Raw genomic sequence first — 25,604 nt, 5'->3', positions numbered from 1 at the left:
TGCAAATTGCTGGTGTTCATTAAAAAAACATACTCCTTATTTAAAACAGTAACAAAAAAAAATCAAGGCAAACTCCATGTTTAACTTCACCACAACTAGGTAGGTATTTTTATAAAGCCACATAAGAAATGTAAGTCACATAATCCTTAAATAGTCTAATCTTAAAAAGCTAACTGCAAATTATCATGATTTGCCCCAAAATCCCCAAGTGCAACATCAGAAATATGCAGGTAAAGATTTTCTTTTTTTCTAAGTTATGATTTTATTTGGTAATATATCATTTGCCTTGTCAGTCTTGTCAGTAAAATCTTTTGTGGGATTTTTCTATTGTTCTCCTTGAACTACTTAGAAAAAGCACTGAACTACCTTCTGTGCTATCTCAGGTAGTTTCCTGGTAATGAGGTGATATAATTTAACACTTACCATAATACACTTTATCCATCTATTGTTTGCTAAATAATTCCTGCAATAACACTTTTATTCTTTCCATAATTCTTTAGGGTAATTCTGGGGGAATAATATTTTTACTGCAGTGATTGATGTCAGATTCTGCAGCATGAATGGGCCCCATGAACACAGGTTATTGATAAGCATAAAAAAAGCAGCATGAAAAGAATATCAGGGATCAAAGGGTTAATATCATTTTATGAGGTTGTAAAAATCTACCTCAAGATTCTTGTGTTAGCAATATTCCTTGTGTAAGATGTATGTTATTAAAACAAGTAGCAGCATCTGAATTAAAGTGACAGTATGATGGATGACTACTGAAGTGGAATCAGAGTCGTTTGCAGCATTTTGGGCTAGATGTGGGAATTCTGCCTCAGAGGGAGGGAGCTTGGCAGACGCATTGATTCTAGGCTGACGCATGTTCATAAATATGCCCCCAGAGAGGTGTGGCCTAGCAGAATTTACAAAATTATGTTCATGAATTATTTAACATTTATTTATGGATGCTATATTTAAACAGCATTTGCAAAGGTGAATGGGCCAGAGCATATATAGTGATCTTTAGATAATGCAAATTCTGCACAAGGCAGAGAGATTGTGCACACTGCATAGAGATGCTAAGTCTATCAGAACTAGATAAGTAATGTGTCAGTGCTGTGGCTTAATACACTACAGATCTGCTACACTTAAGGGAAATACCGGACAAGTTGGCAATTTTAGCCCCTGCAAAAGTAATCTTCTAAGCACTTGGCATCGGTTGTTATAGGTGGTGATGAAGATCCTCTCTTCAATATACCAACTCAAAACTTAAGGTTACTGAGCACATCATTACAATACATGCAAAAGACTATGGACCAGATCTTCTGCTGTTGTAAATCAGCATGGTTCCTTTGATAACAATGGAGCTATGCTGATTTACACACGCTGGGAATCTGGCCCTATGTTATTGCAACACCACGGGTGCACAATTAAGCACTCAAAAGGCAGGGAATGCAAACGTTAAGCTGTCAAGTGAAGCCCTAATCTTGTCCCTAGTGTTTGTGTATCTTATCACACATTATTTTATTGTGTCGTCACATTATTTCACATACAATTAATTCAACAGACGACAGTACATTTTTCTCTACTAGATACACATAAATAGCAACCTACATTAATGTGTGCATGTACAGCAAACCAAGTATGTGAAAATCACCGAGCAGATGAACTGCACAAAGTGAATCATAGTAAAACCAAATGTTAAAGGCGAAGTACAGTATAACAAAATAGGGTATCACAGTAAAGCACTTTATCTCGATGAAGAAGGGTTTACAACTGAAGAACATGAAATCTTTCAATTACTACATTTCTATCTGTAGTGCTTCATTAATACAGTCCGCTGTGAGTAGAGTGCTCTGTAGGACCACTACATTTCTTGCTCTGGAAAAGACAGATTTTTTTTATTTCCGACTACAGAGCAATACTGATAATAATAATACCGCGTTCTTATACAGACAGCTTAGTTTCACTTTTGAAGTTGGAAACATCTTTTTGCTTTTCAGATCCCTACAGGCTAGCCTGAGACTAGCCACAGCCCTGAGCAAGGGAAGGAGCATAAGATTCACACCCCAGGAGCAGCCCCAGGCCGCAATGTGATCAAAGGTTTCAGAGGGGTAGCTGTGTTAGTCTGTATACTCTCCCCTGAGTTACAGCCTTTCCTGCTTTCTCCTTGCTCTGGAGAGGAAGTGGTTTTCGGCTGGTATATATCAAGAGAAAATGATGACACCCCCTCACATCAGTCAAGCTGTCCTGACCAGTGAGTGAGGGGTGAAGCCCAGGCTCTGTCGGCTCCCAAACCCTCCTTGCCTACCTGCTCCAGGGAGGGAGGAAGCAGATGAGAAGTCCCATTTATTCCTGTGTGCCCAGGCTCCAGGATTTATTAGCATAGGTAAGGGCATAAGGGAGGCTTCTTATTGTCATATATCAGGGTTGGCCAAACTGTGGCTTGCAAGCCACATGTGGCTCCTTTACCATTAAAGTGCGGTTCGCGGAGCCCCCCAAACCTCCCATTCTCCACCCACTGACTGGAGGCAGGGGGAGCTCAGAACCTCTGCCTTGCAGCGGGATGGTGCAGTAGGGACTTCTGCCCAGAGGGGAGGGGAGTCTCAGGGCTTCTGCCCAGTGAGGAGGGGAGTCTTGGGGCTTCTGCCTGCGGGGAGCACCTGCCAGGGCTTGGGGCTTCAGCAGGAGCAGGGCTGAAGGCCCAACCCCTGGCTCCCGGCAGGTGTGCCTTGGCTCTTGAACTTCTGAAGATTGTATGTGGCTCGGAGGGCCAGTAAGTTTGTCCACCCACTCCATATATTATTATTATCTGTATTACCCTAGTGCCTAGGAGCCCCCATTATGGGGTCAGGACCCCATTGTGTTAGGTACTGTACTAGGCACATTGTCCCCTTTGAGTTGATGGAATTATGTCTTTGGAATACATTTTCCATTGAATGTTGTCCATTTTCTTCAAATAAATTCTTTATGAATACATTATTTTAATTATTTGACAAGCTCTGTAGATCGAATCTGCCTCACGGACACCTCCCCCCCCCATGCAGTACGGAAGTACTATTATCCCCATTTTGTAGATGGAGAACTGAGGCACAGAGAGATTAAACGACAGATTACATGCAGCTGGGGATCAGAAAGGACAGATGTTACCTCAGGGCTGAGGGCAGCCATCACTCAGTCCTTTTTCCCACATAATGCTCCCTATGCCAGGGGCTGTAAGTGGCGGGTTTTGTATCATCAGCTGAGCAGCTGTGCATCACCCAGGATTGGATCCAAGCATGTTTGCAGCTGCTTTGAACCATCAGAGCAGCACTAAGCAGCCAGAATGGGGCAAAGGAGCTGACCCATAAGGCACATATTAAGTTTCTGTTCTGTGCTTTCCTGAGCTCTTAGAATCAGATTTCTGGTGGGAATGCTCCTGATGCTGAATTCAAGATTCACTTTACATGAATATTCTCTAATATCCACTTAAAATTAGCAGAATGAAAGTAATATTAAATTTTATATGATTGAAAATTTCATTCACTGAGTTACTCTATAGTGTGGTGAAGAGGAAGAAAAGTTGCATTACGTCCAAAACAACTTACCATGAAAATGGAGGCCCATATGATCCCCTCTGCTTTTTGCCCCAGAGGGAATGAAATGTTTGCTCCTTTGGCCAAACCCCCACTAGAGGGAGGGGGTTTGAGCCTAAACAGTAGCACCTCCTTGCATCTTCAGTTCTGTAGGAGTCCATATGTTTCAGTTCTGTGGTTTCAGGTAATGTCTGGTAGCGGGGTAGATTTGACCCTCCAAAACTTTGGATTTGCTACTGACAGACATTTCATTCTCCTCATTCTAGAATTACCTCATACCAGCCCCAATGGAAGAAAGGGATGGGAAGCCAACACTGAGACTGACCATTCCCCTCCTCCATGTATTGAATCTCTCTTGTGTGTGGTCCCACCCAACCCTTGCAGGCTGTATGCATTTGGGTTAGGGAGGACACATCTCTTGTCCACTCCACACAGTTACAAAGCCCATGCTGCGATGATTCAGAACATCATCTTCCTGGTCTCAACAGAACGCTTTTTGCGGGATGGCATGATATGGTCCTTTCAATTTAGTGAATTCATAGACTGGCTTGGCAAACTACAGTCTGAATACACAGTGCTCTGTTCTAACTCCATCCAACAACCTTGCAAATCTGATATGAAAAAATGAAAAGTTTTCTCCTTGAAGGAATTTTTTAAAAAGCATTTCCTCTACTTCATAAGAAACATATTGTTTCTATTGAGGATTACAGCACAATTTTCTCCAGTTACTGTATTTTGGGAATCAATTCATCAAATGTGAAAATGTTCCCACCAGAAATCTGGGAACTGGTACAGCTCTTCACTCTGTTCCACCAAGGTTTAATTTTAATAATGTAGAATTTTTCGGCTGCCAAAGGTGACTTTTGAAAATGTTTTTTGCTCTGGATTTGTATCTCCATCTGTGCCAACGTAGAGGATTGTCATCCAAAATCTTGGTACCAGTAGCAATTGTGTAGTATCAAGTAGCACTCTTGGCAGCAGACACAATTAAAGCTTTTTTATTTCACTTAAAACTACATATTTATGCATATATGTATTTATTTATTTTAACAAGGCAAAATGTCTGCTCTTCTCTCTTTGTTACTTTCTCTAACGAATTAATAATTCTATTCTGCAGTTGTATGACAAATATGATCTGGTAGTCAGGTCCAACTCTCAACTTTTCTAAAGTTTGGGGGTGTTTGGATATGTCTGACTTTGGCTTGGACCCTTGTCCTACCTAGAGGCAGTCTATTTTGATTTTTTCAGCATATTTTTCCTCTTCTGCATCTGCTGTTCATCTGGAAGCAAGTCCTGTCTCTTGTCTAATTGAAGAGGTGAACTGGTAAGAGTTAGACTATGATTTCTGCTCTCTGCTTGAGTGGCAGAAAAGAAGTAAATTGCCTCCAAAAAATGTAAGAGAGATTTGGCTTTCAAGACAGTGAAATTACCCAGTGCTAAATGAATCTCTCTCAAAATATTGAATGCCAAGGAAATAAACCACAAATAAATGGGATAGTGGATTTCAGTGATCAGAAATCACCTTATTCAAAGACTGGTAAGTTTCCACCCTCAAAGTTTTTTCCATTTTCACTTTATTGACAATTAGACATGTGGCTGAGGGGAAAAATTCAGATCTGGATTCAGCTCTGCATTTCCAATACGTCTCTCCCTCTTTAAACTTTGGGACCAGTTATGCAAAGTTCTGAGTGCCTCATTCAAGGTATCTGAGAGCTCAGTACCACTCAAGATTGGGCCTTTTGGTGAATACAAGCTTCTGGCCTGTCTTTCTTTCGGTTAATTTTTCAATATTACCGGACGATACAGTACTGTTTTCCTTGTCCTAGAAGTATATATTATTTTTTGGCTTAGTCATTAATAACTAGTATAATTACAACTTCTTAGTGTGGATGTAAACTACAGAGGAATCTATTCTATGGATATTCATTAAATTCTATGCACATGTTGAAGCCAATCATGAAAGGTCTTCACACCAACCCTCAAATTGTTTACCATTCCTTTATGTTAACAATGAAAATCTGACAGTTTTTTTAAAAACGGATCAATATATTCCAGTTTCAAAGAATGGTGATAGCCATGGACTGAGTTCTAGAATGCTGACTGATTTCTAGTAAAATAAACAGTACAGAATTAAAGCTAGAACTTGTTCTATATAATTAGTACAGAAAAAGTTGCTCAAAATATATCATAGAGGCTAGTTCGTTGACCTAGTAGTAATGTTCGACACTGACATGTAGTGGGAGACCCACATCAGTTTGCTGAACTTGTACACTTGAGTCTCCACAAGCAATGGGCCTGTAGCCCTAGCAGCATGTTCAACCCCTGAAATAGATGGGTGTGGCATGAATTTTAGTCAGTGACTCTCTCTTTTGACCAGTTATGGATGGGAATATCACCGGGCTCTTGATGGAGCCTTGTCTGGTCCTACTCTGCTGGAAGGAAAGGCCTTGATGGTGGGTGGGTGAGTGAAAGGTAAAAATGGGGGATGTTAGGCTCTCAAGTGATTTTGCAGGAATGCATTTATAAAGGTGCATTTCATCCCAAAAGGTGGGTGTCAAAGTTCTTTGTAAACTATTGGACAGATCCTGAGTTAGTGTCCATCAGCATAGCTCCTTTGAAGTCAGTGGTGCTACATCCACTTACATCTGGTTCTGTGTAACTCCTGTACCAGTGAGATGCACCCACTGGTGCCTTAGATGGCAAAGATACTGAAGAAAGCTCCCTCCCTCTTGAAAAGCGCATGGGATTTTAATGTCCATACGCAGCAGACAGGACTTTGTTTTAAAGATTTCATCTGAAAGGCCCATGCACTGCACAGGAATCAAATTATTGACCACTTTGAGGTTCAGTCCTGGTGGTAATGCACAGAAACAGAGTTGCAGAAAAGAAGTATGATTTTGAGGGGGGGCAGATAGAAGAGGGAACTTGTGAAACTAGCTGGGAGTTTTCAAACTTTTTGTCCTGTAAATTCAACCCAGTTTTCACCCCAAGAGTGATGACATTTAAAACAAAACAGCCACAGGGATTCTTCTACCTAAAAGGAAGCTTGTACTACAGTCTGTGTGAAGGATATATGTCAGTGCTCTTCATAAACCTTGTCTAAGGCCCATTGAAGTCAATTGAAAAACTCTTGTTGAGCTCATGGGCTTTGGGTCAGATCCTGTGGATGAAATTCTGGCCCCGCTGACTTTAAAGGGGCCAAGATTTCACCCATTATGTAGTCTATGGTATTCTTTGCCCTCCCCTGCACTTTGGTCTCCTATTTTCAGTCTCCCTGTGCTTGTTTTTTTCCCACTCTACCTGCTCCATTTATCACCTTGTATTTTCCACAGTTGTATTGCCTTCTGAGTCATCTCTGATCCTTTAGTCAGCATCTTTCCTGAATGAAATCCAAACCCATTAACAATCAAGTGTGAGTCAAACTTTCACACTCCAAGGTTACAGATGGATGCAAAATTAGACAGAACAAGATTTTGCCTCACCAAAGAGACAATCCAATAACTGTAGTACGCCCAATAGCTCTCATTTACCCTATGGTCAATTAGACATACAAATGAAACCAACCAAACATTAAAATGTTCACAAGAATGGGACTAACGCAACAGTCTGTACACATGTGTAATCCCCATTGACATCAATTTGCATGCGAAGGCCTCGCACTATGAGCCACAAAAACCTTCAATTTCCAGAACTGATCATAAATTAAAACACGTTCATACCTTTGTTGTAAAGGAATTTAAATCTCTGAGCTATGTCATTTGTTAGCACAGCCATACTAGACAGGTGAACCAACACTGTACTCTTAGAACTTGATCCCTCAATAGGAATGTTGTGATTTGTTTCAATAGGTGTGGATTTGGGCCTACAGAAGCAAATCCAGCCCTCTATTCTACAGCTGTGAAAACCCCTGTGGTAGGAGAACCAGTATAGCTCAGGTATGCCAGAGGTGGGGCTGGGTAATGGAAGAGGCCCCTTGTGTGGCAGTGTACAGGGGGCAGAATGGGGTAGGGCATGGATAAGGTCGGGCAGAGCAACAGGATCCAATATTGTATGTATCTTCCTTTCATCCTCAAGGGAGATGGGGCACATAAGGGCTCCTGCTGGCTATTCCAGCAATAAGATGATGTTGCCTGTTTGAAGCAGCTCTGCAATTGCTCCATAGCTAAGGGAGGTAAGGAGAGTTAGGAGAGGGATTCTGCCTCATAACAGGATGCTGGCCCTTTAAGGGCAGCCATTCAGCGTGGTTGTAGGTGCAGTACTGCCAACCCCAAGAGTTAAAAAAAGCCTAAGACAGAAACCAAAAATTCATGAGCTTCTCTAAAAAGAATAAATCATGGGGTTTTGATCTGCCTTCCGGTTCCTGATCTCCCCCTGCCACTCCAGTGTGGGGGAGGCAATTAGGGATTGAAAATTAAACCATAAACACATACAAAATGTGCACACAAATATGCAGGCCCCAGCTCCCCCTTCCCCTGCCACCTCATTCCCCTGTATGCCTGCTCCTTTCCCACCACTGAGCAGAGCCCTCTCTCACCCTACAGTCCTTTCTTCACACAGACACCCCTAGCAGGCTATAGCAGGCTCCCATTTCCTCATCTCCCACCTGCCACCCTTACATCTCCTGTAGCTACCTCTAGCCTGCGGGGAAGGGGGAGACTTCAACTGGGCTCCAGCCTCCATTGATTCCCACCTCCTATGGTCTGGTGGGGTGAGGTCTCTGATGCCATGCTCAGAGGAGGGGCAGCTCCTCTGTGACCTGCCCTGCTGCAGGCCTCTGCTTAGAGCCCAGGGGGTTGCCAGCGGATGGCAGGGAGCTTTTGCTGCCAGCACAGGTGACACAGGCCTCTAGTGACAAAAGGGGAAAACTGAGGCTGCTTAGGCAAAATTCCTGAGGTGGCACCGTATATCGTAAGAGCCCTCCCTGAAGAGAGCCCAATATCATGATACAATAACATCGAAACACTCGAAAGTTGCCAGAGGGAGCATACGATGGCGATGGACAAGGCCCACTGGGAGAAGCAGGATATAGAAGTTTCATGTGCTCAGTATGAGGGAGAAGCCATTTGCCAGTAGATTCCTAGGCATAAAGATATCCAGGGTCTGAGTAATCCCCACATGAGGTTCCTGGAGCTGAGAGCGAGTTTGGGAAAAGGGCCTGTGGCAGAGCCAGAGTAGGAAGCAGCATCAAAAAGTACCTTTCTACAAACCACTAGCAGAAGATAATGGGCTAAAAGCATTTCTGCATTTGATTTATACCCTGGGCCATATCTACAATACCTTTAATGGGATTGCCAGGGTGCAAGAGTGATGAATTTGGCCCTCTGTCTATAAAATCTTCTAAAAGGGCATGAACATTTAAGTTCATCTTGTTTGCCAATGATGGTATTGAGCCTCCTTCCACTGAAGTCAATGGCAAAGCTCCTACTGACTTCAATGGGAGAAGGATTGGGCCCATTGCTAATAAAAAATGTACAGTATGAAAATCATTTCCATTATTAATAAAAGAAATTGTGGACGTTTCATCAGTTTCAAAACCTCTGTGCAATCATTATCCACAAAACCATCACTAGGAAAGCTGAACAGATGAAAAGGTGAAGGAACAGTCGGACTGTACAGGCAAACAGGGGCATTGAGAAATGCAAACCTCAGGCTCCTCGTGTCCTTATCCAAAGTACAAACTTTCCTGTCAGCAATAAATCAAGCAGTTTATGGAGCTGCAATATTTACACTCTAATTAAAATATCATAAAGCCAGACCCCTTCAGTTTGTAAAAAGAAGAACTCAGGATCTGCTACTGAAATGTGGCGTTAATCAGTAACTCCTAATGATCTGCTTCATGGCCTTAGAGGTTATACGCTTATTCAGCTACATATAGCAAACAAGATAATGAGAGAAAGTGGGTGAAGTGCAAGGGAATACGCTACAGTTAACACATGGCTCTGCTAACATTGTGCACTGTCTCTAGCCCTTTCCATATACACTTCACATTTTATTTTCTCATTTTTACAAGGCAAGAGATGTATAATGTAGAGAGCTTGGATAATACATTACATAGAGAATAATCCTGAGATGCTTTCCGCATGTGTAAGTCCCAAAGAAGCCAAACACAACCAAGGAGAAACACCTGCTTTTACCTTTATATGGTCAGAGCTTATGTGCTATCCACATTTATGGAAAATGAGCCTTGAGACTCAGCGTTTCCATGTGAGTCTCTTTGACTTCATTAGGGAAACAGCTGATCTCTGAATCTGCCCATTTCTGCTAATGCAGTCGAGACGGGCTCTCCACAGAACAATGGGGAAATTAAAGCATATACAGGACCAAACAGCATAGAATATAAAAATTAGGAAACAATATGTTTTATGTTTAAAACAGTACTCCAGCTGCAACAAAATCAGTCCGAGCTCTGAGCTCTCTCCTGCCGAGATGCTAAATCACCTCCTTCCCCTGCCACATACAAAGTAGCAAAAGTCCCAAAAGGCTCTGCTGGTTTCCATATTCACCCCACAGTGCCAATAGTCCAAGCTCTTTGTGAAACCTTCCATTTTGCCTCCTCAACACAGAGAAAAGAGCCACAAATCCTCTCCTCAGCTACTAAACCTTCAGGGTTTTCTTTTTTCCCCATCTCATTTATAGTACCAAGACCTTCAACCTTCCCTACAAATGGTGTGATCTGACACCTTCTCAGATATGAAACCATTCACTGGTGACACAAGCCCAAATCACTCTCCCAGGTGGCAAATTATCACTTTTGGGTATTATTTACTTCAATATGCAATTTAATAATATTCCTTCTGGACCAGATCCTCAGCTGGTGTAAAACAATTGGAACAATTTACTACAGGCCGTGGTGGATTCTCCATCACTGACAACTTTCTAAACGGATGTTTTTTCTAAAAGGAATTATTTTGGGGAAGTTCTATGGCCTGTGGGGTATAGGAAGTCAGACTATATGGTCACAAGGATCCCTTCTGGCCTTGAAATCTATGAATCTATGCAACCTACCACTTATCCCAACTGAGTATCTAATCCTCTGTTTTTAAATATCTGTTCATGCCCTTCACCAGGCTACAGAAATGACAGTATGTTGCAGATATCAATTATAATAGGTGATAGAAATCAAAGGGTCCTAATGCAGAATGTTTGGTCTAGCTCAACACACAAGATCCAGCTTATAGGAAAACCTCAGTATGTGTTGAATACTTTCAAAGAAGCCTCAGGCAGCTTCTAATCTTGTACCCATAAATTTGCATCTTCCATCAACTGTTGTTGAAACTAACAAAAATGTAGAATTGTGCTCACAGAAATAGTTAGATGTCTGCAGTCTATCATCTGCACCCACAATTTTTAAGTGTTTAGTTGACCATGGGTGCAATACTGCAGGTGAAAAATTAGAGACATAAAAAAATCCCCACCCCCCAACCGTCAGTCTTTTATTTAAGTCTTTCAACCATTCAAAAAGAACCAAGAAGTCATTATTTTAAGTGGATATGAATTGTGTTATTTCTGTTACCAGTTATATGATGCTGTCCAGAATGTGTCATTAAAAGATCCAGCTAAATTATAGTTTTTGACTCATGTATTCCCAGTTCATATATTTCTGTAAGTATTTCAGATTCATAAGCATTAATGGGAGTCACAGGTGAGTATTTATATGAAAATAGACACTTGCAACAGCAATTATATGTCTTGGTTAATTATAACAATTACAAAAAATCTAGCCATTTCAGATAAGAGAATAAACAATTATTTTAAAAACTGACTCTGGAGAGAGAGCATGGTGTTATGCTAAGATATATAGCAGCATAAATAATGGAGACCTAACCGGTGGTGGGAGCAAATGTAACAGGTTCAGAGAGCCTTTAAAATTGTTGATGAGTGAATGTGTTTTACCTAATTTTAGAACTACTCAAACATGGTGGCTTGACCTCAACAGGCTATAAGGTCTGCATTCCATTTGCAGACATGATGCAAAAAGAGCTGAGGGCGAGAGAACAACTGTATGAAAAAATAAACAGTATTTAGCGCTCTGTCCTTCAGGTGCTGAACAGAGTTGGGTGAAATTTTCCCTCAAAACTTTTTTCAGTAAAAAAATGCTTTTTTTCACTAAACCAATTTTTTCACAGAAAATGTGGGCTTTCTGGGGTTGGGGTGTGGGGGAGGTTGTCAGAGAACTGAAAACCCGAAAAACAAAAGTTTTTAGCCACAACTGAACATTATTCATTTTTTCCCCAGTATTCAGCTGAAAATTCTTGGCCTGGTGTCTAAATTTTCAGTGGAAACCCCCTCCTCCATTTCTCACCCAGCTCTAGTGCAGGTACTCCCGGAAATACCCCATTTGTGCAACCATAGAACAAAATTGAGATGTATAGCTTTTGTGAACACACAAATACCACTGGAGAGGTTTGCAAAGCTTCCATTAGGCAAACCCATCTCTTAAAATAATGTGCTTTTATAACAGCCTTCTTCCCCTAAGAGAAGAATTGTGCTCTACTGCACTAGAAGTGTTTCTGCCAGATACTAAGACCATTTCTCCAGGTAACAATATACCAATGTACCGACCACACGTCATCTACATGCATTACTACAGTTTTTGGATTTGTCTCACACAGATATGCCCCACTCACTAGCCTTTCTGGATTTCACAAAGTAACCATGAGAGCTATTGTTCCAAACCATTTCCAAAGGGAGCAGTTGAATGACAGCCCATAAAATATAGGGGTTTCATTAATTTAAAATATGGCCTGGTTTGAACTGCCTGTTAGCAAATAACCATACTTACAATTTAATTCCATTTTGAGACTTGTGCTTTTACCATTTAAGCTACTGTTTATCTTAATGACAATCTCACAATAATCTGTACTTTGTTCTGATGGCCATGTTGCTTGTGCCAAAGACTAGTGACCTATTGAAGTAAGCATATTTTCCTATCACCTCCAGGTTTGGACAGGCTCAGGACAGCAACACTGGAAATAACCATGATCGATCTCTCTCTCTCTCTCTCCCTGTGTATGTGTGTGTGTCTGTGTGTGTTTAAAAGGACCAGTAATCAAAGCAACTTTCTTAAAAGTTCAGGCATTTTCTGTGATGCTGCTGTCTAATCAGCTACAAATGGTGCTTAAAACCCCCCACACATAACAAAAGTCTGTGTAAGTTTCTGCTGGAGTTTCTCAAAGCCAAAGCAGTCCTTTCTTGCTTTTAATGAAATTCCTTTCTATTTCTTCAGGTATGACTCCCCTTGGACATGCAGGGCATATTTTCTCCTTGAGTTAGGACAGCTTATGACAAATAATGATGAGGAATCAATAGACAGGAGGGAAATATTGGGTGAGAGGCTGAATGAATCTCAGAGATAAATTATTGACCACAGGCATGGCCCTCTCTCCTTTCTCTTATATGTTCGTATTCCATCTCACTAACAACCTGAAAGAAAATCAAATATTTTGTTTGGGGGCTTCACTAATATCAGCAACTTTTACTATCTTAATGGCATTTTTATTGATCTCAGCTTTAATGGGAGCTGTATATATTTGATGTTGGTCATTTAAAGTAGATGTGAGTAATAGACTTTCCCAGTGAGGATCATAAAGCAGCCCCTTGTCTGGCAACCGCGGGAAGCAAATAGAAGACAGCATTTAATCTACTGTTCTACTGCAGTTATCAGGGGCTGAGAGGGGAAAAAATAAAATGTAAAGGTTGGCTCCTTTTTTTTCCCGGTGCCGACTCTCAGGCACACTGGTCATCAGCAAACTAACAACAAAAGGCCATTGGCGCAATGACCTTGGCTGTGGCATCACGCACTAGAGGAAAGAAATGAAGCCATTAGACTGAGGCGGGAGAACAGGTTATAAATCAAGCCATTTCCAATAAGCTGCCGTAATGGTCATCCATCATTGCCAGCCACAGCGCACAGCAGACCATGGAGACATTGGAGCTGCTAAAGCTGAGACATAAACAATAATAATCCGGGCTTGATGTTTCAGCCCTTCAGGAAATTTAGGAACATTTGCTTTTCTTTTGTTTGTCAGAGGTGATATTTAAAGCGTAAGATGTAATAAATAGAGGATAGTTGACATATCAGTACAGTTTACAAGCACTGCATTCTGGGTGTGATTAAAGGAGGCAGAGAGAGAAGCTGAATACCAAAAATATCCAGAGCTTCTTTGATACAGAATCCTCTTCCCAGCATGATAAATTTAACCTTTCAGGTACATTACACCCAATTTATTTTATTTTATTTGAAAACAAAGGTGAATTTCTTCACACATTTTCAATACACTCACAGCACTAAGCAGTTCTTTTGGGCAGTGGAGGGAAAGTGATTAAAACCTGTAATTAGGTAACATGTGGGTAAGTGGCATTAGATATGCATGGACTGTACATTTTAATAACATTTTATTGATCATTTTTAGTGGCAGAACGTTACAGCAGATAAACTATTTATGACAAACATCTCAGGGATAAAAAAATATATACATGTGCAAACAATTTTTAAAAACCAAACAAATAGGCTTCCAAATTTACACAGGAACCAGGTCAAATAATTTGGGGAAAATAATTATATACTGGTCAATCTTTTGCTATAAACAGGAGTACCGCTTTTGAGCCTTAATGTACATTATAGACATCAACATTTTTCTCCTGCTAATTTTCACAATTTACTTTGGTGCTATGGAATAAGAAAATTGTACAGTGTGCAATTTGTTAATTTATATGTTCCCACCTTGTTACAAGGCACTGTATACTCTATTTTGCTTTATTAAACTGAAAGACACCCATGTTCAACATGTCCTACTTTCCATTCTAGCAAAGAGAAACATTATGCCCTTATGATTTGGGGTGGGGATTTGCAGGACAGGAGTGCACCTCTAGAGGCATACGAAGGAGCCAGTAATGGCATTCAGCAGTCCATTTCATGACAGGATGTAGGAAGACCCTATGTGGTGATACTGAGCAGCACATGATGGTTTTAATTAGTCTGCGAACTGGACAAACTACAGAGACCTACACGGTTTTATCTGTATCCAGTGTCTGCACTACAAGTTTCATAGACCCATAGGCTGAAATCCTAGCCTCATGGAAGTCAATGGAAGTTTTGCCGTTGACTTCAATGCGGACCCAGGTTTCACCCATAGACTCTAAGGCAGAAAAAAGTATTAGGATCTTCTAGTCTGACACAAGAGATGGAATTTCACCAAGCAATTCCTGCATCAAGCCCATAGTCTCTTTGTGCATGAGAGATACAGTGGGCTCCAGAGCCAGCTATCCTGACGGCAATGCATTCTGCAGCACTTCTTACATCTGTCCCAAAAAAGGAGGAGCATCTGCTCCAACACTGCTAGTTGCTGATAACAGGGGGGGGTAGAGTCTGGCTAAAAATGCTCCTTTGAGAGTGTTTAGCATCATCAGTGCCGTGAGCAGAGCCCATGCCAAGTACACAAAGGAGCTTTCTGTCCATATGCCTACCTTCTCCTGCCTAGCTGTGATGAGAAAGAGCCTCTCTGTGCCCTCTCCTTCCTGTAATGCAACTGCACAAGGCATCCCAGAATGTTATCCTTATACTGTAAACTATCATACCTGGTTTAAAAATATATTACAGGACATTAATACAAACGGAGGGCTTGGGAGAATTTTATAATCCACAAGAGATGACAGTCATAGGTTATGATGTCATTCAAAACCACTTGATAATATAGAGTATTAGCTTGCAATATTCCAAAAGCAGCTATTAAACTAAATGTAGATGAGGAACATGTTGCTAGAACACCACAAAATATTGTGAAGAGCAGTTCTCAGGAATATACTGCCTCAAACCCATTTAGTTAGTGACTGTGTATTATTCATTATGCTCAAATGCGGGGAGAAAAAAATCAAATACGTCAGTCCTTTGAAGGTGCTTATGCTGAGGATTTAATACAAAATCATGAAGATGAGAAAAATAAAAAAGAGAGAGAAGCCAATCAAACAGTGAGGTAATCCAGCAAAAAAAAAAAATGATCTATGTAAACGACAACAATTCTAGACAGAAATAAATCAGTTGCAGCCATTTAAGGGAATTTGGTTGCATTAACTTTCTTTTTATACTAAACTTACAAGCAATAAAAAGAGAAAATGTAAACACCCATTCCTACACTTTTGTAAGTCACCATTCTCAAAACAGAGTGCTTTAATTACAATTCCAGATCAGGGTATGGCTGGGTGGCGTGATATACTGGAGATCGATATCAGCAAAAATAATTTTTCCCCCACTGAAAAAATGATACTATCAATGACATTTGTTAAGACCTATTAAAATTGCCAAATGTAAATGTTTTTGTAGGATGCTTAATCTGAGATATTTATTCATTTCGGTTCCAGGTAAAGGTATATCAGTTACCAGAACTGTGACGGTGATATTTTATTATTTTACATAGTGCTCTATTGCAATAGGGTGTTGTGCAGTGCTTGATCTGTGCCAAATATATACATGCCCTGAAGAGCTTCAAATCTAACAGAATAAAGAATATACAGTAGTACATTCCCACACAGCTCATATTCAGAGTGGGATTTGGCCTGTGTAATGGGAATGCTTCATTAATTTGGTGTGTTTGGGAAAAGGCCTGGATGAATCCTACCAAATGCAAGATGATTAATTTAAGAATCAGATTTCTGACATCAGCCTCTTGGGTAAAGCAGGATACTGTCCATCCAGAGCGTGATACAAAGACCACTGAAATCAGTGGAAAGACTTCCATTATCATCAAAGGGCTTTGCAAGAAGACCCCCGTCACTAGTTTAGGGGCACAATCAATGCTCCTTGCTCAGGCAAAATTCCCACTGGGCCAAATCCTGCTCTGAGACACAGCTATGATCTCAACAGCCCAGTTTGTTGTTTAAGGTTTGGTATGGCACACCACTAAATCCTCATTCTCAGCACACCGTGGCAGCCTGACATGAGCTGGCCAAGAACTTTTGGCTGGCATGCATTTTTTATGGTTCGTCTAAATATTCTTTTATAGTTAAACATTTGAACATGTTTTAATACAGATGTAATAGATTGTTTTCTCATGAGCTGCTGTTTAAATACTCATTTATAATAAATATTTATAAATAAAATATTAATTGCTTAAAATGACATTTTAATGTGGTGCTAAGCGTCCAAGGAATGCTGTGCTACATGAAGTAATCTCTGCTTGGGATTTGTGAACTCGGAGGCAGTGATGCCATCAAGTTAGAGTGCTATGAATAATATCTGCCTCAGGAACCTTCAGAGAGAGTTCATGGGTACAGTAAAAGTAGTAAGTAACAAGGCTGTGCTGAGGGAGAGTATTCCCCTATCTTTAAGGCTGTAGAAATGAGTGATGATAGGGATCTGAAGAGCAAATTGCATTCAGAGATTGATAGGCTTATAGGACTATAGTTGGTTGGATTAGAAATCAGGATTCTGGTGGCAATGTCAAGATAAAGAGGAGAACTTGCCAAGATATTTACTAATACCATTTTTTTTTTGTATATGCTGTATGTCAACATCCATGGGGGGGGGGGGGAGGCTTTTTTTTACGAATTTGAGTCTAAAGAAATTCACCCAGTAATTTATATTTTTATTCTTTACTTCCTCTCCTAGACTGTGCAGGGTTGCTGTATTTCAGCCCAGAGGCAGGTGCACTTTACTCTTGAGAGAAGTGATTACAGTGTATATAGTAAAGTAAGGGTATGTCTTCACTACCCGCCGGATCGTCGGACAGCGATCAATCCAGTGGGGATCGATTTATCACGTCTAGTCTAGGCGCGATAAATCGATCCTTGAGCGCTCTCCTGTCGACTCCTGTACTCCAGCTCCACGAGAGCTGCAGGCAGAGTCGATGGAGGAACGGCAGCAGTCGACTCCCCGTGGTGAAGACACCACGCTAAGTCAATCTAAGTACGTTGACTTCAGCTACGTTATTCACATAGCTGAAGTTGTGTAACTTCGATCGATCCCCCTCCCCACTCCCCACTGTAGACCAGGGCTAAGAGAAGCATTTTGGGATCCTTTGAGATAAAAGGTACCATATAAACACAATTCATTATTATTATTACTTTGATTATATTGGTATATTATGGATGGGATTTTTAAAAGCACTCATTGTTGGCCTAACTCCAAACGTCAGTGGGAGCAATGTCAGACGAAGCCTGAGTGCTTTTGAAAATCCATCTTACACATGTTGTGTGCCTATCAATGTATTTGGGTATACAGATGTACAATATTTTTGCAGGAGCTCTGCATACTTTTAGAATCCAGTGTTATTATTGAAAAAAAAGATACAAATAAAACCCTTCCATCACATCACGCCAGTTTTCATCAACGGTGTTCTGGAAACCTACACCCCAGAATTTCAGCTCTAGGCCACTGTTGGAAATTGACCTTGTGTACATCTGTCTACAAAATATATTTGTATTTCTTTGGTTCAGCCTTGGTGATAACTGAAAAGGTCATCTGTTGCAAGAAACTTGTATGACTGCATTATGAAAAAGTGTTAAGGCTGCACAATAATACTACTCCATGCTCATGACAGCCAGAGGAAAGTGCTGCATTTAGATCCAAATGACAAGTGGGCTGAGGTCCACAATGCACCTTCAAAAGGTGCCAGTGTCAATTACCTTGGAGCATCTCTGACAGTTTCTGACAGGCCCGTGAGAAAGTACCATATTTAATCTATTTAAAACTAGACTGGACAAAGCACTTGAGAATATAGCGTAGGGAGAAAAAATCCTACATTGACAGGGGGACATATGAGATGACCTAATACAGAAGGACATTTCCATCTCTAATTTTCATCATTCTCTGATATGATTCCATAATTAATACGCTTGAGGAAAGTTCTGAATACTTATTCGGGTGCGATATGCACAATCAAGATAAACAATATAATTTGCAGATGGAGTTAGTTGTGTCGAAGGGAAAGCACATAAGAATGAATCATTTTTTTTTAAATAGAGGATAAACATTTTGTTATTTCCTCCTTGAGGGGGCTCTCTTATGATCTTTGTCTCCAGGTGCTTCTTTATAGTATTTGTTAAGCTTGGAGGAGAGGGTTTATATATTAAAGAATATTAAATTCTTGGCTGAATACTGTAAGGTGACAGCTAAAGCAGGAAAGTTCCCAATATTTTGGACCAAACTTTCCAAGCTGGCCTCCAAAATTGAACCTATTTATCTGCAATGACCATCTGCACCTGTCGCCAAGCATTTTCATCCAGTAACTAAGCAGGTGAGGCCCAAATTGAAGAAGCTACTTAAGCATGTGGCCAACTTGAAGAATGTGAATTGTCCCATTGATTTCAACGGGATGACTCACATGTTTAAAGTTGGCCACATGCTTAAGTATCATGTCGAATTGCGGCCTGTATGCACTGGCAAAGAACTTACATGCTGAATTGCCAAAGCTTACAGCCCACTGTTGAAAGTATAGCCTTTCAGCCTACATTCATCCCTGGTGTAAGCCCCTTTGACCTCAATGGGGTTAATCCAGGGATTAATTTGGCCTTTTGGGTTTAAATTTCATTAAGGTCTATGGCATTTTAGATTGCTGGTAGGTTTGGTGATATATATAGACCAGCAAATTAGCATTTGGGTAACCAGGTCAGTTAAATTCCACTTACTAAGTAGTAACATCTTTCAGCACGTCTTGCTACTTGACAAACCTATTGCTAGTGACAAGAAACCACATCATTATATGTGGTCATCTGCAAACCTCAAGGAGGATCTCTGGGATGAGGAAATTGCTGCTTAAAGGAGTGTCATCGACTGCAGGCTGAGTAGTTTCTCTCCTTTTATACACTTCATGCAAGCATTCTGCGGTCAGGAATTCTTTACTCCTCAATAGTATGTAAAAAGGAGTTTTCTTATTGGCATGTGTTTTTTAGAGGAATGTGATTAGAGACAAATAGCTGATATTCTGAAGCATTTATATTTAATCAAACCTATCAAAACACACCAGAATAACAAATACTTAATTCCCCATGGTAAGTGTCCTCTTCAGAGACCCCTTGCTTTAGGCCTTCTCACTACAAGGAGCTACAATTCCCACCTGCATGAATTTAGACTGGGAAACTGAACTATTGACCTCCCTACCCACTTCCATACTGTGCCAGACTTCTCTCTCCCTTCCTCCAATGGCTGGTCAGAAAACAACAATACATTTGCATGAAAAAAATTTAGACTCAGCATTTGTTTTTGTTCTGCACTGGCCTGAAAACTAGACCTTCTGATAAGAGATCAGATGAGAGCCACCCTAGAACAGCCAGTAGCCCAGTGGTTAGTGCACTCAGATGGGACATGCAAAACCCACGTTCAAGCCCCTACTCTGAAGCAACAACTTGAACCCAGGACTCCCACAGCCCTAGCCACCTGGTTACTCTAGGGGGGTTCTCTCTCTTGGTTTGACCAGGAATTCCATCCTGGACCTGAGAAAGTCTCATCAAAATAGCTACATTTCCACAAAAAAGTTTATATTTTGATCATTTCCAACAGAAAAAACATATTGTGAAAAAATTCCCAATTAGTTCTTCTTCCCACCCCTTTCCAGAGCCTGGCATTGAGTGCTAAGGATACTAATTGGAGTTGCCAAATATGTACATCCACTTCACAATAAACAAACTCACAACTGGCACCTCTTTTGGCCATCTCAACATATGACAACATATGGGCAGAGAAACTGAAATACCTCTATCCCCCTAAATAAAAAAAAAAAGGTGGAGATCAACTGGCAGATTAATGTAGTCAGAATGTTAGGAGCTCCCACTCCCTCTGCTGCCAATGCCACACTTACTTGTGATTTAAAAGACTTGGGTTTTCAGAGGAGCGGGTGAAAAAAATTCAAAATTCAGAATTTCAATGAAAAATTTCAGCTATATTTTGAAGAAAAAAGGGAAAGGATCATTCCAATTTTGCAATTTTTTTTCCTTTTGATCTATTCTCATTTCTAGTAATTAGACTTTATTGTGTCATGGAAAGATCATCCAAAAATATAATTACTGGGTTTTTAAAAAAAATCTACTCAACTGTAGTTATCTTATTTTGCATCGTGCTATTTTTGCATGAAGAGAATACTGCTAAGAGAGTCTGTTTAGAGCTGTCGAGTTGTAGAGAATTTTCTTTGAGAACAGACATGAACATAGATTTAGCAGGTTTGCCTTTGCTACTTAGAGTTCTGACACATTGTCTTTGTGAAAGTTCTTTTGAAAACCAGACTACCTAAGCGAAACTCACTAAAAGGGAAGTATTTTTAAGGTGTGATTTTAATCTTGAGCTTGGGACATCCATAGCCTTTTCTGTAATCTAGCTGTAATTCACAGATTCTGTCTTTTTACTCTAGTTTGCACATAGCTCCAAAAGGCAAACTACCTCTGACTGTATAGTTTCACCTGCAGCTCCTTTCTATTTTTGCTTTCCATATGCCTTTTAATTTGTGTCTTTCTTCCTCTCTACTCCTTAAATCCAATTCGTGCTCTGAGTCCTTAAAGGAAAGAAGAAAGCCACCCAGATACCATGGTGAGGAGTGACCTTATAAAATCGTAGATAAATAGACAGGAACACTGTTATGTTTTCCCCACACTGTTAGAGTGCACTTTGAAAAATTTTGTTCAACAAATAAAAGAAAACCTTTCAAACATGACATTGGCCCAGTCTTGCTCCCACTAAAGTAGCCAGGAACAGGATTTGGCTCCTTATGTGCCTCCACCTAATGAGGAATTAGTTAATGAAAAAGTATCAATACAGTAGACATTTGCTCAGCAAGTTAAATGATACTATGAAAGCACAAGGCACTGTGGTTGATAAGAATTCTTTGGAAGCTCAGAATTGTATTCCTTACCAACAGATTCTCCTTTCCCCCGCATCACATGTGCACATTTGTTTGTTATTGGAGAGCTGCTTATGAATACAGCGCTCATTATATTGACTTTTAAATGCTTATACTCTGACCCATGCTTACCTGACCGAAGGGTTACAATATTTTTTCCAGAAAGAGGGTAGTAAGGATTTGCTTTAAAAGAAAAACCTACACACAATCAGTTTAAGCACATCTAACTTTACGTCTGTGAGTAATCACACATGCTTAAGAGCCTTGCTAAACTGTGGCTGTAATGGAGGATGTGGACAGTTCAAAAGGATATCAGAAAATATAAACATATGTGTTGACTATGTCTAAATCTGACAGTGTGCCTTTAAATCTCACCTACAGTGTGTGGTAGTAATTTTGTGTTCATGCAAATTAGGTCAACCACCAATGGGGGAGAAAAATCTATATGAACCATCTTCTGGGGATAAGAACAGGATATTGCAGCTCTCATTCTTTCTGAATCGGTGCAGCCACCTCACCCATGCTGAGTGTTGAAGAGGAAGGCATCCAATCAACCAGGACACAACATCAAAGACACAGTGTGTTACAGCCCAGTGAGAGCAACAACAACCAAAAAAGAAAAGAAAAAGAAAGAAAGAATCCAACCTATTTTAATTTGGAAGGACACAGGCACCCTGGTGTAGAGGGAGTGTAGTGTGGCTATTCAGCAATGTTTGAGAGTGGAGAGGTGAGCCAAGAAACAGCCATTTGAAACACAACTAGGAATTTAGCCAGAGACAGCATTGATTTTTTTGGCACAGAAAAAGATGTATGTGTTTAGATCAACTCATGCCTTTATTGAGCCTTGAGCTTAGCAGTGTCTGACTCAAGCACTTTTCATGCAGTCAGTGGGATTCTGGGGTGCACTCCATGCAGATTACTGTAGGCATGAGATAAATTAAGATCCTGACTGTGCCCTTAACCTATAGTACGGTGGGAGAGAACTGTCTTGTTAAGTGGTAAAAGAGAATCTGGCAGACTTGTTACAAATCTTGCTAACCATTAGGTTAACATGGTGTGTAATGTCTCTAAGACAGATCAGGAAAGGAGATGACAGACTTTCAGACTTAGGTTGGGAAGGATTATCAGCTGGAGGAAGCTCATTTCTGTCACCTTGTATGCTTTACGTGGCCAAAGGAACAATGACCTGTGGACTCTTTGGGAGTTTTTAACCCATTAAGTGGTGGAAATATTTAGTGCTGCTTAAAAACGCTGATCTGAGACATATCAGTAGTCTTGATTTGCTGGAGGAGATAGATGGCTACAAAACACAAGACAATGGTTAGGCAGTTGGTGTACTGTGATACTGCTTATTACACTAATCACAATTGTCTCTGTTATCTTGCATTCTCCTTCCTGTTTCCTCTCATCTTATGTTTAATTACAAGCGCTTTGGGACAGGGGCTGTCTTTTGTCATATATGTGTACTGTATCTAGCACAATAGGGACTTGATACTTGGTTGGTGGCCTCCAAATGCTACCACAATACATAATAAAATAATAATAATAATAAAAATAATGAATTTTTTGGTCAGGGTTGGTGCTCCATCTCCATGACAGATGAGAAGACAAATTCAGTTATATGAATTCCAGTGGGCCTAATCTGAAGTCAATGGTAAAGTGGCTGAAGTGTTTATTTTCCAACTGCTGTTGATGAATAATTGTTTTTACAGTGACAGCTCTGATGACATTTAGATATCAAGTAACTGGGAGAGAAATTATCTCAGTTGTGGGACAAATTCAGCCCTGGCATGAGAAGGGCCAAATCTCATTGTAGTCAGTAAAGTTGACCATTCTCAGGCCAGCGCTGAATATGCCCCTTGGTGAATTGGTTATTTGCCTTTTTCACATTTGCAAAAGCAAATAAGCAGGAATGGGATGTTATTTACATTATATTGATACATACATTTATAAGACAGCCATCATGGGAGCATCTGGATGCACTCTCCATAGCACAAATTGTGTCATCTCTAAGACAGAGGCCGAAGACGGATCTGGTTAGTTGAGAGAGACTTTCAAGGGCACAAAGGGCAGTTTGATACTCAGTTCCCATAGAAAGAAATGAGAGTTGGCCACGTAACTCCAATTTGTGCCTTTCAAAATTTCTCCCTCCCTCACTAGCTGAGTTAAGTTTCCTGGACTTAACAGTTCAGCCAATGGCAAAGGCCTGGACAAAGAGGGGTATCTTTCATTTCTTTCTCAATATGTCAAGGTTTGCTCGTAAGCATATTTTTTGTGCTAGCAATTTTCAGGGACATGAACCTTGTACTGAAAATGCCCTGCCTCCATTTCTCACAAGCTTGGAATGTTGAATTAGAGTCTTCTTTAAATTGACCCAGGCTTAATCCTGATCCGCACTGTAAATAGTTCCCACCATTCTGAATTTCATTGACTGGAGGGTCACTTCAGAAGCACAAGTGTAATATATTATTGTCAGCCCACCCCACTTTGAAGATGGGCAGCTGTGTTTTGGACCAGCTGGATCTTTGAGATGGCTTTTATGCTTAACTCTGTGGTTAGCTACAAGTCAGTTCAAGTGGTCAAAAAAGCACGGGTGATTGAAATTAGCTCCATATTGAACAGGAAAATGTGCAGTCTCTTTGTGAGCTATAGAGGAAAGATTATCACTCTGGGTCATGGGACAATGATGAAGCTCATAAAGCACTGAGATTGTGGGCCACCTTGATGATGAATGATCTGACAATTCCAACTGCTTTACTGATTTCTCCAGGTGCTTCTCTTGCTCATCAGAACTGCCTCTCTCTGAGGCTGAGATATAGCCAGCTGGCTTTCATCCAGATACCAGTTCCTACTAGACATTAGGTGACTCTGGAGGCTGCTGCGTTGGGTCAGATGAAAAGAAGACCACATGGGCAGCTGGGTGCCATCAGCATGCTGATGATACTGTAGTCCATATGGTCAGGGCTGTTCCTCACTGTGGGACTCTAAAGCTAAAAGACATGGAGCAAGAGCACCACCCCAAGAAACTGATCAGACAGAAAAGAGTGGGACCACTACGCTAACCCAAAAAACAGCCACATTTCCAGCAGCTGGGTTATCTGCTTTGATATGTGCTTTCTTTCTTTTTAATTCTCCTACTCTTCTCTTTCCTTTATCCAGTTCTCACTTTTCCTCCCCTTCAAGTGTATTTCTGCCATTTTGGTTGATTGTTGTGATCCCTTCCACACACTTAGCTCTACAGTTCCCTTAAATCCTGCAACCTATGGAAGGAGAAATACTGAAAGTCAGCTACAGAGATGGGCCGAATTCACAGACATCCTGATCGAAATCTGAACTTCCCCATTGTTTGTGTTTGTTAGCATCCAGAGGTCAGTTCAGGCACATTTCTCTAATGCTAATTCAACCTGTTTTAGGTTATGAATGATCTGGAATAAAAACGATTATTGAATATTGGACAGAACATTGATCTAGGGCCTGATTCTGAACTCACACGTTTTACACTTGTGTGATTATATTGGCTTCAGCAAAATTACTCCCGACTTTACACAGGCCCATTCTTCAATACATTTTTTAGCAGAACCCTTGTCGTGCTGCTATCAAACCTCCAAGCAACTTCGCCAGAGCCACAGCTTTTCATATTTAAGACTGTCACAGCCCTGCTTCTCCTGGAACACTTTCTGACTTCAACAAAAGCAATACAGATTTGTTGAAGGGAGGAAAGAAGTAACAAGGCTTGGCTAGCTAATGCTCATTATATGCAAAAGTTAGCTTGCTCCCACAAATTCAATATATAGCGAATGACTCATCCAGCAGGCTTGGGCTCAAGTGATGACACATAAAGACTAAACAGTATTAAGGTTAATGAACTTCAGAATGATGATTTATACTAAAGCAGCTAAGGCTATGTTCAGTCCTTTTCATTACTTTCTTGAGGACAACTTGTAATAAAAAAGAATCTGACACAAGGAGCTGTTGACAAGCATACAAAATAGAGCACAAATGCTACTTTCTATCCATAACTAAACCCAGGCGACTTTGACAAAATATTTGAATATCCACTGCTCCTTATTCACTGTATGTAAGTGAAATATGGGTTCTTTCCCCAAAGGTGCAAATGCATTTCTTTTCAAGACATCCTCTGCCTACATGCTGGTTGGAGTCAGTTTGGAGCTTATTTCATGTGTGACGCTACATAACTGATCCTACTGAACTACTCAGAAAT

General features: G+C 40.6%; 1 long non-coding RNA gene across 1 annotated transcript in view; it reads right to left on the bottom strand.

Moving 5' to 3' along the window:
* The window catches only part of LOC311518898, a 254,283-nt gene that overhangs the window by 143,884 nt on the left and 84,795 nt on the right, over positions 1–25,604 (bottom strand). The window lies entirely within an intron of this gene.

This window comes from Lepidochelys olivacea (genome assembly GCF_965140295.1).
Source record: "Lepidochelys olivacea isolate rLepOli2 genome assembly, chromosome: 3".
In the NCBI taxonomy this organism is placed as follows: domain Eukaryota; kingdom Metazoa; phylum Chordata; order Testudines; family Cheloniidae; genus Lepidochelys; species Lepidochelys olivacea.
The sequence above is the reverse complement of the archived record's forward strand: the minus strand, read 5'-3'. Positions and strand labels throughout refer to the sequence as shown.